The sequence below is a fragment of the Neodiprion virginianus genome, chromosome 2 (assembly GCF_021901495.1).
Source record: "Neodiprion virginianus isolate iyNeoVirg1 chromosome 2, iyNeoVirg1.1, whole genome shotgun sequence".
Taxonomy (NCBI): Eukaryota; Metazoa; Arthropoda; class Insecta; order Hymenoptera; family Diprionidae; genus Neodiprion; species Neodiprion virginianus.
In genome coordinates, this window is record NC_060878.1 from 31,070,945 (window position 1) to 31,083,402 (window position 12,458).

A 12,458-nucleotide genomic window follows, 5' to 3' on the forward strand; every position below is an offset into this window, starting at 1 on the left:
GTATGGGTGTGGGGGTGGGGGGGGCAACTTACTTGTACAGACACACGCGCACACGTATATACACCTAATTTGAACATCGCTTGGTACTTAGTGACGTCACGTATCGCTGATAAACTTTGTGGGAAATTTAATTGAGTTTATCCGAAGGGGATCTGTGAGAATTACTTGAGCGTCTAACGTAGCGGGGGAGGGATGGGGGGTTGAAAACGGGACACCCCCACAGAACGCGAGGGAGTGTGTGCCGCTATCAAAATATCTCTCTCTCTCTCTCTCTCTCTCTCTCTCTATGTTTTTATCTTTGTCTCTCTCTCTCTCTCTCTCTCTCTCGACGCACGTGTGTCATACCTGTCCGTCCGTCCGCCGGTATGTCTGTCTCTACGATATTCCTCTCGTCGTGTGCACGTCAGGACGATCATGAGAGTCTCTCGGTGTTGCCGCTATGGGCGGTCGATCGGTCTCTGCGGCAAAGCTAGGTTGGTAAGGGCGCTATATCGAGTTAATTTAGTGTGTCGTTAAATGGGCTTTAAATTTAGTTTCTATCTGGGATTTGGCGCGATGTTTAGGGGGATCTCGAATGGGAAGGTATCAAATGATCGTTAACGTTGTTTGAATCTCGTTGTTCAGCATTCGTATGAATTACCCTGTCATCCTTTCCTGCACACGTCCATACCTAGAACAAACCTTCCTCAATTATTTTTATTCTCAATCAAGTATCGGGTAGTACCGGGATTATTGAGTTACCTCAATTATTAAAATCGATAATACGGAGTTAAGTACCTGATTGAAGTGAACGTGTAATTTTATTTTTCCGAAACCGCCTTTATCGGTTACCGCAGGCGGTAGAGCTTTTTACTTCTTTTATTTCTCGATACTCTAAATAAGAAGTGCATCTTCGGCTAGCTATAAACAACACTTTTCCTGGCTCGGCAGTAGCTCCTCTTTCCTTAGCGCTCACGATTTTGTGCTATTTCTTGTATTCTGAATCGTTTACAGATTAAAACGCAGATCAGCTTGGAACAAAAGTTCGAAGGTGATATTTTAATTTGCACGTTGCGGTGTTTTATAATTATTATCGCGATTCCCAGGCATATAACTATTATACCTAGACGAACTGTACGGCTGTAAGATCCTGAGTGTCGTCGCTGTTCGCTTTGAAGTTTCCTCTACAGTGGCCCTTGGCTCGCCCTGAGCTCTTGCTCTTTGCTCCTATGCATCGATTAATGCACTGCACTTCTAAGCGTGGACCGGAGGGCTTGTTGATTAAAGGTACAGAAGCTCGAGTCGAGCGGTAGTTGAGTCGGAAATCAAATTCAAACTCGAGGAACACGGTTGAGCGGCGGTGCGGTAGCGATAATTAAAATTTTAATACGATAATAATTTGTCGTAAGTACGTAAAGATTATAGTGGAAAAGTGGAAAAACTCTTTGTGCGGTTCCGAAACCCGTGGCGTGCAATCGAGGGTGAAGAGGAAGGAAGCGGTTGAACAGCGAAACGGGATTTGGGATGACGAAAAGTGAAAAGCGGCTTTTTCCGAGTTCAAAGGTGCAGGATGTATATATAATAGAATAGCCAGCAGGGAGAAACCCACGCACGGAATCCCGACTCCTAACTCTGCGCCAAAAGCGCTTCCAAATCCCTACGAGAGTAAGGAAAATTATATTTGAATCGCCAAAAACAGAAGTAGGTATAACCGAGGTATAGATATACAGAGTTGGGGCCGAAGGGAGAAGGCCGAGGGGAATTCGCGGTCCGTCGGTAATACCTGCAGCAATAGTTACGCGCTGAATTTTATTGTAAAATACGAAAATCCCCGGTACGTTCAGGGGGAAAATCTCACAAATGGTAAATCCACAAACAATATTCCTCCTACCGTTGAATCCAGCAATGTGCCAGCCAGTCTCCGGCACGGACAAGGTGGAGCATGCGCTCGTGTGTGTGTTTGCGTGTGTGCGCGATCTTCCATAAGCGGCAAAGGTCAGTTAACCCGAAAGAATCAAACGTGGAGCACGAAGAGACGGAGGGACGGAGAAACGGAGGGGCACACTTGCAGGGCGCATCGCGGGAAGTTGAGATTCTGCAGCGGAGCAAAGCCTCTTCTCGAAGCTGCGGGGGTGGGCCGAGGTCCCGGTCCCGGTCCAGGTCCAGGTCCAGATACATTGAACTCCCGCGAACCCCGGGCCGACTCCTTTTCGAGCTTTGGGGATCCGCGAAGCTTTACGAATACGATTCTCGGCGCTGGTACCGGCCGCCTGCCTGCCCGACTGCCTATCCTGGAAAGTTTATTCCGGATGATGCCTGGCCGAATGGATTGTACCCTGCGGAAAAAAGAACCTCGACGTATGCCGCAAGACTCCAAGGGCTGGAGCAGAATTAACCGAACAAGTAGCCGTACCTTCATGCACCATGAGGAGGACTCGGTCCGCTACAGTTCAGAGTTTTTTTGTCGCATATACATGGTGGGAATTATTTTTACCGTCATAGTTTTTGGCTGGTTGAATCCTCGCTGTAGTGAAAATTTTTACCTCGTTTTACGTCTCTGGCGTCCGTTATGCGATCGCATACCTGGTTCTGCAGGATCGTTGGAATGACGCCACCGACTCTCGGCACTTTCCAAAGCCGAGGCATTTAACCAACGAATTCAACGCCGACTGGAAGCTTCGGTAGACGAGAAGCATTCGGCAAGGTCTTTGGACGGACGAACGTTCTCAGGAATTTCTAATCACTCGTTGTTACTCGATTATACCAAAGTTGCCGGCGAGACTTCTGGGTGTCTTATTTATAGCTGAAGGATACTTCGCCTGTAATAATTAACAGATGCATCGAGTCATTGTGAATTGCGGGTGTCTCAATCTCGAAGGATACGATTTTCGAAGGCGAGCTGATTCCCTGTAAGGTGGACATCAAAGCCGAAGGTCCTTCCGGTTAGAGTGCAGTCAGGTCCTTGCGGCAAGGTCTGATCACGGTCTGTAGGATGCTTATACTGCAGCCTGCACCGAGAATAAAGAAGCGGAGGTATTTCGGGTTCCGAAACTCCTTGCGGAGTTCTGGATCAGCCAAGGACTTTGGCTAATTTGCTCAAACGCTGGTTCAGCATCGCATCGCTACATATTGTCAGCTCGCAGAGAGCCACTAACGCTTGGACCTTTGATCCTCCGCCTCGAGGCTAGCTCATCTTGCACACTTTGTACAACAGTGTCGAGAATGTCGTTCGTTAGTGAGCTGCGTAAAAAAATTATCACTTAGTAGAAGATGTGTGAATGTGACCAACATTAATCATGTACAGAATTTTATTATATGAATTATAACGATGACAGGTCTCTAGTGCTCGGTGAAACGCTGGAGAAAGTTTATGTATATGATCATATACGTGATCATGTAGATTAAAATTAACTGACAGGAACGAAGGTGCGTAGAACCGTATGTATCCGTAAAACTGAAAAACTGAGGTCTAGAAAAAATATTTTTTTCAGCTACATGGCATGCTCTTGGAAAATGTTATGTTTTCGAGTGTGCTGAATTCAAAAATGACTTCTGGTTCCCTCCGTCACGTACAATATTCGTGAAAGTTACACGGTGTATGCATACTAATAAAAAAATCATAACAATAATGAAAAAATCATCACTTTACCAAAACAAACTAAACAATATTTTTTATAGAATTAAGAAAACAATTTCTTTGTAAAATGTATTTACCAGTCCGTGTTCATTCTTTTCGTCTATGAAACCTTTTCTTCCTCTCTTTGATACACCTCCGAACACGCTTCCGCTTTCCATTTTCTCTTTCCCTGTTTTTATTTATTCTTGCGTCTCGCTCTGATACATATTAAATGGAAGTAAAAAATTACATTTATATACAATTTTTAGAATCAAGAATAGCATACCAGATTTAGAATTAAACGGGAGTTACACTCGAAATGAAACTAAAAACACGAGTTCAAAGATTGTTCAAGACAGAATTTCACAATTGATTGACAGCCACACAATTATCCTTGCATATTTTTTCGCATAGGTTATTGAAGCAAGTGATTTATCGTGACAGATTCACAATGAACTTGAACCAGGAATTATGTATCGACTGATTTACTCGTAGTCGAGAGTTGTGTGCCGGAATTCCACCTCGCAAAAGACCTTATGCTTTCTTATGTTTGTAAAATTTATCACGACAAGAACAAAACAAATTAAAAAAAAAAAATGAAAAGAAGAAGAATCACCTCGTCTACTTGCCCCGCTTTCCCCAGTCATGAATTGATGTCTGTCATTGTTAATGGTCGTGAATTCATTACGCCGAGAGAGTGCACGTGTAAAATAAATAAAGAATATAATTACAGTAAGAGGTTGCGACTTTGTGGTGGTAATTTTTTCAGGGTCAAATTCCCGACTTTTTATACAATTTCGTCGTTCATTAATGCATGCACGATATGAAAAAAAAAAAAAGAAAAAAGTATTACACGCATACGAAACTACGAAAGATACTAATCGTCGAGGCTAACGAACTTGCGGTCTGAAATCGTAGGTATACCTGAATTTGTCACAGCCATAGGTGGCTGTAACATGTACCGTAAGTACCGTAGACACGGCCATAAAGTACATCCAGAGCTATACTAGAGGAGGATGTCCTTTTGAACCTTTACTGGCAGCGTGGCGTGCCAAGCTTTTAGCGTACAATAAGAACGCATAAATTATTTTAATAGCTGTCCGCTATTAGCCATATACTCTCCTCTCTCCTCTCTTCCTATCGCTCACAGTTTCTCTCCCTCGTACGCGCGGCACTCACCGAGCCCACACATCGACCGACCGACCACACTGACTAATTTCGCGTTCCTGAATAGGTCCACTTAGCTTCTAGCCACTCCCAGGCGAATTCGCGTTTCAATCCGGTTACCCGCTTGTCTAGGATGCGAGGCGCAAACCCGAGAGCCTGCGTCGTCGTGCCAAGGACCATTCTCACGATTAATACAGTTCTAGTATTTTCAGTACAAAGATCACCGTGCGACTACATATATATTTCCATATATATTCTTTCGTCCGATCGAAGGTAAATTATTTTCAACATCACCTTCGTTTCGTGCACCTACTCGAATTTCCGCCTTTTTCAATGGCTCGTATCTTTTCTTTGCTTTTTGTTACATGTTGTTCTAATTATTTATTTTTATTTTTCCCTTTTCCGCCATTTTTCAGGAACCGCTTGTACTCCCGCACAGCGCAACGGGTCCCGGGTTCTTCAGTCTCGGAAATTCTGCCTCGTGGTTCTAGCCGGAGCACAATAATTAGAGGGCGTAATTAGTGCCAATTAACGGAGTAGTGAAACAACCCGAGACCCGTCTTTACTCTCGTTGACTCACCCCTTCGGGGCTGCGTCATTATGTACCTATATAGATGTATATTAATGAACCCACCCTCCCCCCACCACCCTTCACTCTCACCCCCACCCAGCACCCCCTCCCAGCTGATGCTTACCGACGCGGAGATACCCTCAAAATTTGTACCAAAGATATGCCTGCTGCATTTTATACCGAGTATTTTTTTTTTTTCTTTTTTTCTTTCGTACGATATAACATATTCGCATGTTGTTTTGCCAAAGGGAAATATGAGTAGGTATCGACGTGTTTTGCATTCGAGATAAGGAGGCGGATAATTTCAAAGATGAGAATTTTATAAGATTACATCTGTTTAGAAAATTCCGGCAGTGATGATACATTTAATAAATCGTCAGAGATGCTCGGTAGCACAATTGTCGATTTTTACTCAACGCGTCAAAATTTTACATATTTGCTAGTGAATTTCGTTCATTTATAGAGATGTATACAGTTGTTTCTATTTTTCTCATTAGATTAAAAAAAAAAACAAGGTAAAGATCAATAGTATAATTAAAGTGAAAATACTACGAACTTGGAGATAATTAGTGAATGCAATACCTTCAATTCGTACTCTCTGAAAAAAAAAACAGTGAAATAAACATACGAAAACCGAATTGTTTATTACAATTTTTCAGTGCTGGATGGCATTGAACTCTTTTTCAGATTTCCGTACTTTAGAAGGAAAAAACGCAACCCTTAGTTTATAACATCTCATTTACCTTATGGGTTATTTCCGCAGGGTTGCCACGTTCACATGCAAATTGATAATATACATCGGTACAAATCGACGATGTTTATCCGGTATAATTTTCAGGGGGTGTATTGGTTGCATTTACGGAGGTCGAAACGAGGCTGGAGATACGGCAATGGCATTGTAGTAGGTGTACAACAGCCTTTCCGCGCTCAGTGAGATAGCTTACTGGTTAAATCGGAACTATTTAGAGGCTATCAGAGGCTCTCTACACCGTCCGGTATTTGAGAAACTATTTCATAGCTCTGGAGCCCTCCGTTTTGCTGCCTTCCTCTCCTCTTCTGACCTGTGCCGAGTATCCTGGAGCGCAGCAAGCCTGTACCGAGATAGCGGGCTACTAATATCCTAGATATGGTCTAATTTATTACCCTGTCCTGCACAACCACTCCGAATATCTACAGTTTATAGTTTAATATCTAAAGGGTCTTGATACATTGCCAAATTACACATTTACTCTAACTATCTCTCGCCCCCCATCGCCGCCTCTTCTTACGGCTATATGTATTCCTTGTACCCAAACACTTGCGTCACGCTTATCTATAAAGTATAAGGTATACCTCGAATCGGTGTCTACCCTCCCATTTCTATTTATTCCTATTTTCCATCTTTATAAAAGCAACTTTGATGACTTGACCGACCGGAATGTCATTTAATGCAAAAATCAATTGATCGGTAGAGAAGTCCCGTGAGGATTTAAAAATCTCTGTGAGTATGATAATATTTCGAAAATGCGATAGACGATGTTCAATACATTCGAATCACGATCGTTATCATATCTAGTTCGTACCTTTCTTGATTCCATCAGAAATTCTTAAAATGTCAGGGTTCGGAAAAATTTATTTAAACCCTCTCTACATAATTACCCGTTTCGAAGGGATTATTGACGTTCAGAATCTTTGCATATTTCGCTTGTGCAAGGAGGAAAAAAAATTCTCTATTTATACCGCAAATATTCATATAATTCTATTCTTTTTTTTTATATTATTTACTCGCGATTATTCGCACGAATCTGCTTGCTCTTTCGACTTGACTTTTGATATATTTGTGTATCCAATTTAAGAATAACATTGACGTACAATTGTACATTACACATGTACGTGTACGTATATAATTCAATACGAAACCGTGAGGTATTGTAAAGCTAAAACTCCACCTGTTCAAGAATCGGGAATGCATGCTGTGGCAGGGTGATCACAACGGTGATAACGGTATTAACAATGATGATAATAACAATAATTATAATGATAAACGGAGTAGTTTGCCGGCTTTGTGACAAATAATACTGTTTTACTGACAGAGCTCCGACGAACGAGATGCCGGGCGCGTTACACACTAATGACGTCATTATAATTACAAACGCCCGTGCTAGACGAGAGAGACGAGGCGACGGGAAGACTTAACCGACCGACCGACCGACCACCCTTACCGTCCCACCCCCGTCGTTCTAACTCTCTACAACCTCTCTACACAGCCCGACGACGCCATTTAGACGACAGGGATTTACTCAAATATTCCAGTTGTGTTCTTTTTTCTTTTTTTTTTTCTTTTTCAACCTTTATTTCGAATTAAAGATATCGTGTAGAAATAGGTTTAGAGAAGGGGGAGACGGCGAATTATTTCGCAAGTTTTTTTAAAAAGAAATTGTCTGATATAAGCGAATTAAGAACCGACTAATCGAATTTATAAAATATACGGTCGGAGCGAGTTTGTAATTTGTTATCCGAGATGATGACTGGGAACGAACCTTCTGCTTATCTATTCGCGTATCGATTGAAAAGAGAAACAGCTCTTTCGTGCTATTTAGTGAAGAATGTTTTTACAAAAATTGTCTCATGCATATTTATAATATACCTAATGACCGTTGAGATTTATTATCAAGTTTTGCTAATTATCGTGACCCAGAAAGAAATACCGGTGTTAAAATAGTCCGTTTCGTCGACATTTGAGACGATTGTAGCAGTGTTCCAGATCCTTTAGTTTCTATTTCAAACTCGAGGTTACACTGTGCGTTCCTTCGTAAGATTTACGATATGTACATTTGAGTTTATTTAGACAGGACCGTTCAAATGTCTATTCTACAGCCGTCTCGTGAGTTCACCGGGTAGTTGAATTCTTTGAGAAGAATTGTGAAAACGCGGCACGGCTCATAGTGATTAAAATTCGTTTACATTATACTTCAGGGTTTTCGTATATGACAAATCTCGCGAAGGCTTCTTCATTTAACCATTATTTGATTAAACTCTTTTTCTTCTCCTCATTTTACTTTCAATTATTCCTACTTTTTATATCAATTGTAATGTTTTACTCGCAATTCTATACCATGGATGACAGTTTCGACTTCGTTAAATAAAACTTCTCGCGCATAATATTAAAGCTTTAATCCGAAGCTGGGTAGGTTTTCATATTCTCCTTGATCAGGTTCGTCATCCTTTGGCAAATTTCGAACGATACTTTCTTCCACTTTTTGTCCCGTGCATTGATGACAGACTCATCACTCAACATTTTAGGCAAAAAATAGTTTTCCACTAATGTTGACTCTAAGATAAATTTGAACCGTTTTATTTATCAAATGGTAAAGGCATGTCAAATATAGCCAATATCTTATTTGTATGTAATAAAATTTAACAACTTGAAGATCAACGATCCTGCGCTATTGGCACTCATTCATTGCGCCGAGTGTGTGTGTGCGCGCGAATCGAAGAGAGGTATACAATGCGGATAATAAATGAGGCGGTAAATGGGAATGGCGACGTCGTTGACCGCCGGAATTTCCAACCAATAACGAAGCCTGCAGTTTGCAGAATATCGGATATACGTATAGGCGAGAGGAGCGACGGAGATTTTAAGATACTTTAATGTCGCCGTACAGCTAAGCGTCTATGCTCAGAGCTCGTTAACGGTCATAGTTTGCTTCTGGAATTAATCGTCCTAGCACCAACCCCGCCAGCTTCAATACCTCGGGAATAGATTCTAGAACATTCCTTGTTAATTAATTTTCAAAACCGCGATACTCCGAGGAATTCGGCAGAACCTTTCGAATTCCCCACAGCCTTTTGCACCCACGGAAATTATACAATGTACCGCGAATTACGTTTTACGGTGTGTGTTTCGGTATAACAATTCAGCGTTGCAACAGAATGCCCGCTTTCTATTAAAATACTACCATTGGATAATGAATAACTTCTCGCTTTTTTTGTCTTACAAGAAAAGGAAGACGATTCGATTAAATCAGGTAAATTGGTTTACTTTTGTATTAGTTCATCTTTTGAGATTTTCTTTTGAATAAAGAACGAATATTTATGTCCGTCTCATTTATTCCTTCGTACGTTCAACATTTAAATTAGCCCGTTCATGTTTTGCTCCATGTTTTTTTGATTACGTGACAATTTTATCAGCGAATACTAATAATTTCAACTTATCTTCTGGAAAAATCTCACCTACAGGTTCCAAAGTTTTTTAAATATTCTATTCTTGAATGTACCAATAACAACGACGGTGCACATAATTATTGAAATCGTGATTCGAACAAGTTGCGAGTAGTTTTATAAATGGACCGGTCACTTGATATTTGAATAAATTATTTAAAAAATTTTAAAGGCGATTACGAAAAAGATTAAATCCAAATTGCCGCAAAAAACGGTGTTTTCTGTCTAAAGCCTCCTCATAAAATGTCGTTCGTAGACGAATTATCCCATTGCCTTATTGCGTAGCTTATAAGCTCTGTTTCATAGGCGTGCTTACTCACATGGTGCAGCTGTAAGTTGACTCCGTTTCCGCTCGGACTATTATGGGATGCGAATAATGGATACGTGAAATAGCTTCTTGTTCCAAAATAACATTTCCACTTCGTCGTTTCCCAAATATTGTGATCTGATGTGTACACGCACTGGTGTTACGTAAAGAAATCAGGGGAATATTACTGGAACAGTTTCGTTGCCGGAGGTTGTCAGTTCCACGATTTAGATATCGTTATTTCGGGATCGATTCACCTGTCGACTGATACTCGCGGTTACATATTTGCAATTGGCAGCCCGCTGAGAGCCCTGTTCGAAGAATCCGTTCGCTTCGTAAACATTTACGTCTCGCTTCGCTGCCCCTTGATAATTCGACACAATTCAACAAACCGAGACGTGGCCGTGCGAACCGTAAATTTTACTCACCGTTTTCCATCGGCATAACGTTGTTGGTACGCCGGTAGATTGTATACAAATTTCCAAAGCAATTTTAGCACTAATTTTTAAATAGATGATACAATTTACACTGAACCAACAGCTGGATGAAATAATTACAGCATGTTTAGACTCGGGGAAAATGAAATTAAATCACGAGAAATTCGCGCGAAAACTCTCATCTACAACATATCGTGTGTGCACCGAAGGGGTTGTGTTTTTATAAATTGGATTTTAATCCCTTCTTTACGTTAGCAAAGTACACATATAACCTGAGTACAACGTAATATATTTAACCGCAAAATCGTGGCTTCTGCGCTTCCACCGATGCTGCTGTAGTATAGGTGGGGGTGTATTCTTTTAATTCCAGACTGTTTAAAACTACGTAAATTGTACGACCTGTTTCACCGCTGCACAATTTCCAGACGTCCGCACAGGATTTAATACCGAAATGTGGTATTTCTTACCGCATCCGAGCGGGGAGTAACCGAACACCAGTGAAGAAAAAAAAAAAAATACAAAATACTTGTACATTTCGGATGATATTTAATTCTTGAAGGATTTTATGATTTTCTCGCAAGACGTGAGAAAAATATGTACCCACTATTATTCCAATTAAATTTTGGACTAGGTACTCAATTTTTTTAATTCTGGTATTGAAATTGGGGAAATGATTTTTCTATCACTCGCTTAAAATTCCTACTTGTATTATTATTATTATTATTATTATTTTTTTTATTGTCAAACAAATTAGAGACTACCAAAACGAATTAACTATTTAATAATAACTAATCAATCAAATTAATTATTACAGAAATTGCATAGTTGGCAATGAGAACAAGTATCGTTTGATTACTTCCTGAAAAGTTGAGAATTCAATCGAGATTAAACAATCAATAACAAAAGATTGAGAATGACATGAATGACCGAAAAAATTGAAGAATATTCTGATGAAAAATATCATTAATTTTATATTTCTCCTTTCCAATTACTTGCGATTCAGATAATTTTTCAAACAACACGTATGGATCATCGTCTCTAAAATATCAAAGATAAAAAAAAAAAAAAAAAAAAAACTGATTAAATACCAGTTACGCATTCTTCCGAAACAGCAAACAATATTGAAGAAAACTTGCCTACGTGCAGTGTAAGCTGTACAGCAATACACAAGTAACTACAAGGTAGAAAAAATAAATATAACACGATCGTCTAGCGTCTGCACGTTGTTTTTACCTTTGCGCACCTAGAACGTATGTCTGTATTTACGTATTAGTTTCCGACCTTGTCGGTCACGTGTCTATGTGAACGAGTTTGTGGGGGTGGGTGGCTAAAGAATGGCCGACGAATGTTGCGTGGGAGGCAGAGGTCGGCAGTTCAGGTCGCGTGTCAATAAGTGGACTCGGGTAGGTACCTATACTTATCGGCACTCAATTATTTATCAGCATTTCATCGTTCTCCATCCTCCACCCCCTCCTACGACCTTATATTCGCATGTTACCGCCGCCTCCGTATTCCGCCCCCCAACCCTCCTGCGCCCCCTTCGCCGTACCTGTGCATTAACACACAGAACTCGCGTGCATGTACACATGTTCTTACACGGGTACATCGGCACGGACTGTACTGCTCGTTTGCCAGTCAGCTAGAGCTACCCACGGTAATAAAAAAGGCAATTATCTAAATTATACAGGAGCGAAGCTGACTGTGAGGCAGTCCGACGGTTTGCCTCGGTAGCTTCGGCTATTCCTCATGGGTACGGTGTCCTCTTGGTGCGTGGATACAATCGCAAAGTACTTTATACATAGATACCGCGATTGTACGCGGAACACTTTAACCGAACCTTGGAATATGTATCTCGAAAGCAAATGGACTTGCGGGGAATCTGTTTAATTTTTACTAAACCGGAATGAAAATAGGTGTTTCGACGAAAGTTGACGCGGTTTCTTTTCTCGTACGAGTTCGGAGTAATCAACTATTCTCTCCGCGTCGCTGCAATCGTTCTGCAGTGTTATGCTTGCAGTTTTACTTTTGGTTCAGTGCCCTTTACCATCACACCTCCGCCGCTGCCTCGCCTTCTTCTATTCTCCTGCCTTCCCGCTTCCAGCTTCCTACTTACTCTTTACTTTCTTTACCCTCGACTACGACGAGCCTGCGCAGCTCGTACCACTTAGGTTTAATGACATT

At 41.1% G+C, this 12,458-nt stretch overlaps 1 long non-coding RNA gene across 1 annotated transcript; it reads right to left on the bottom strand.

Moving 5' to 3' along the window:
• Nucleotides 1-1,779: 1,779 nt before the first annotated feature.
• Nucleotides 1,780-10,110, bottom strand: LOC124297226 (uncharacterized). Its single transcript, XR_006906553.1, has 3 exons — nt 9,854-10,110; nt 3,694-3,813; nt 1,780-3,219 (listed from the first exon to the last, which is right to left on the bottom strand). It is a non-coding gene; the product is annotated as an uncharacterized LOC124297226 (long non-coding RNA).
• Between the last annotated feature and the right edge of the window lie 2,348 nt (nt 10,111-12,458).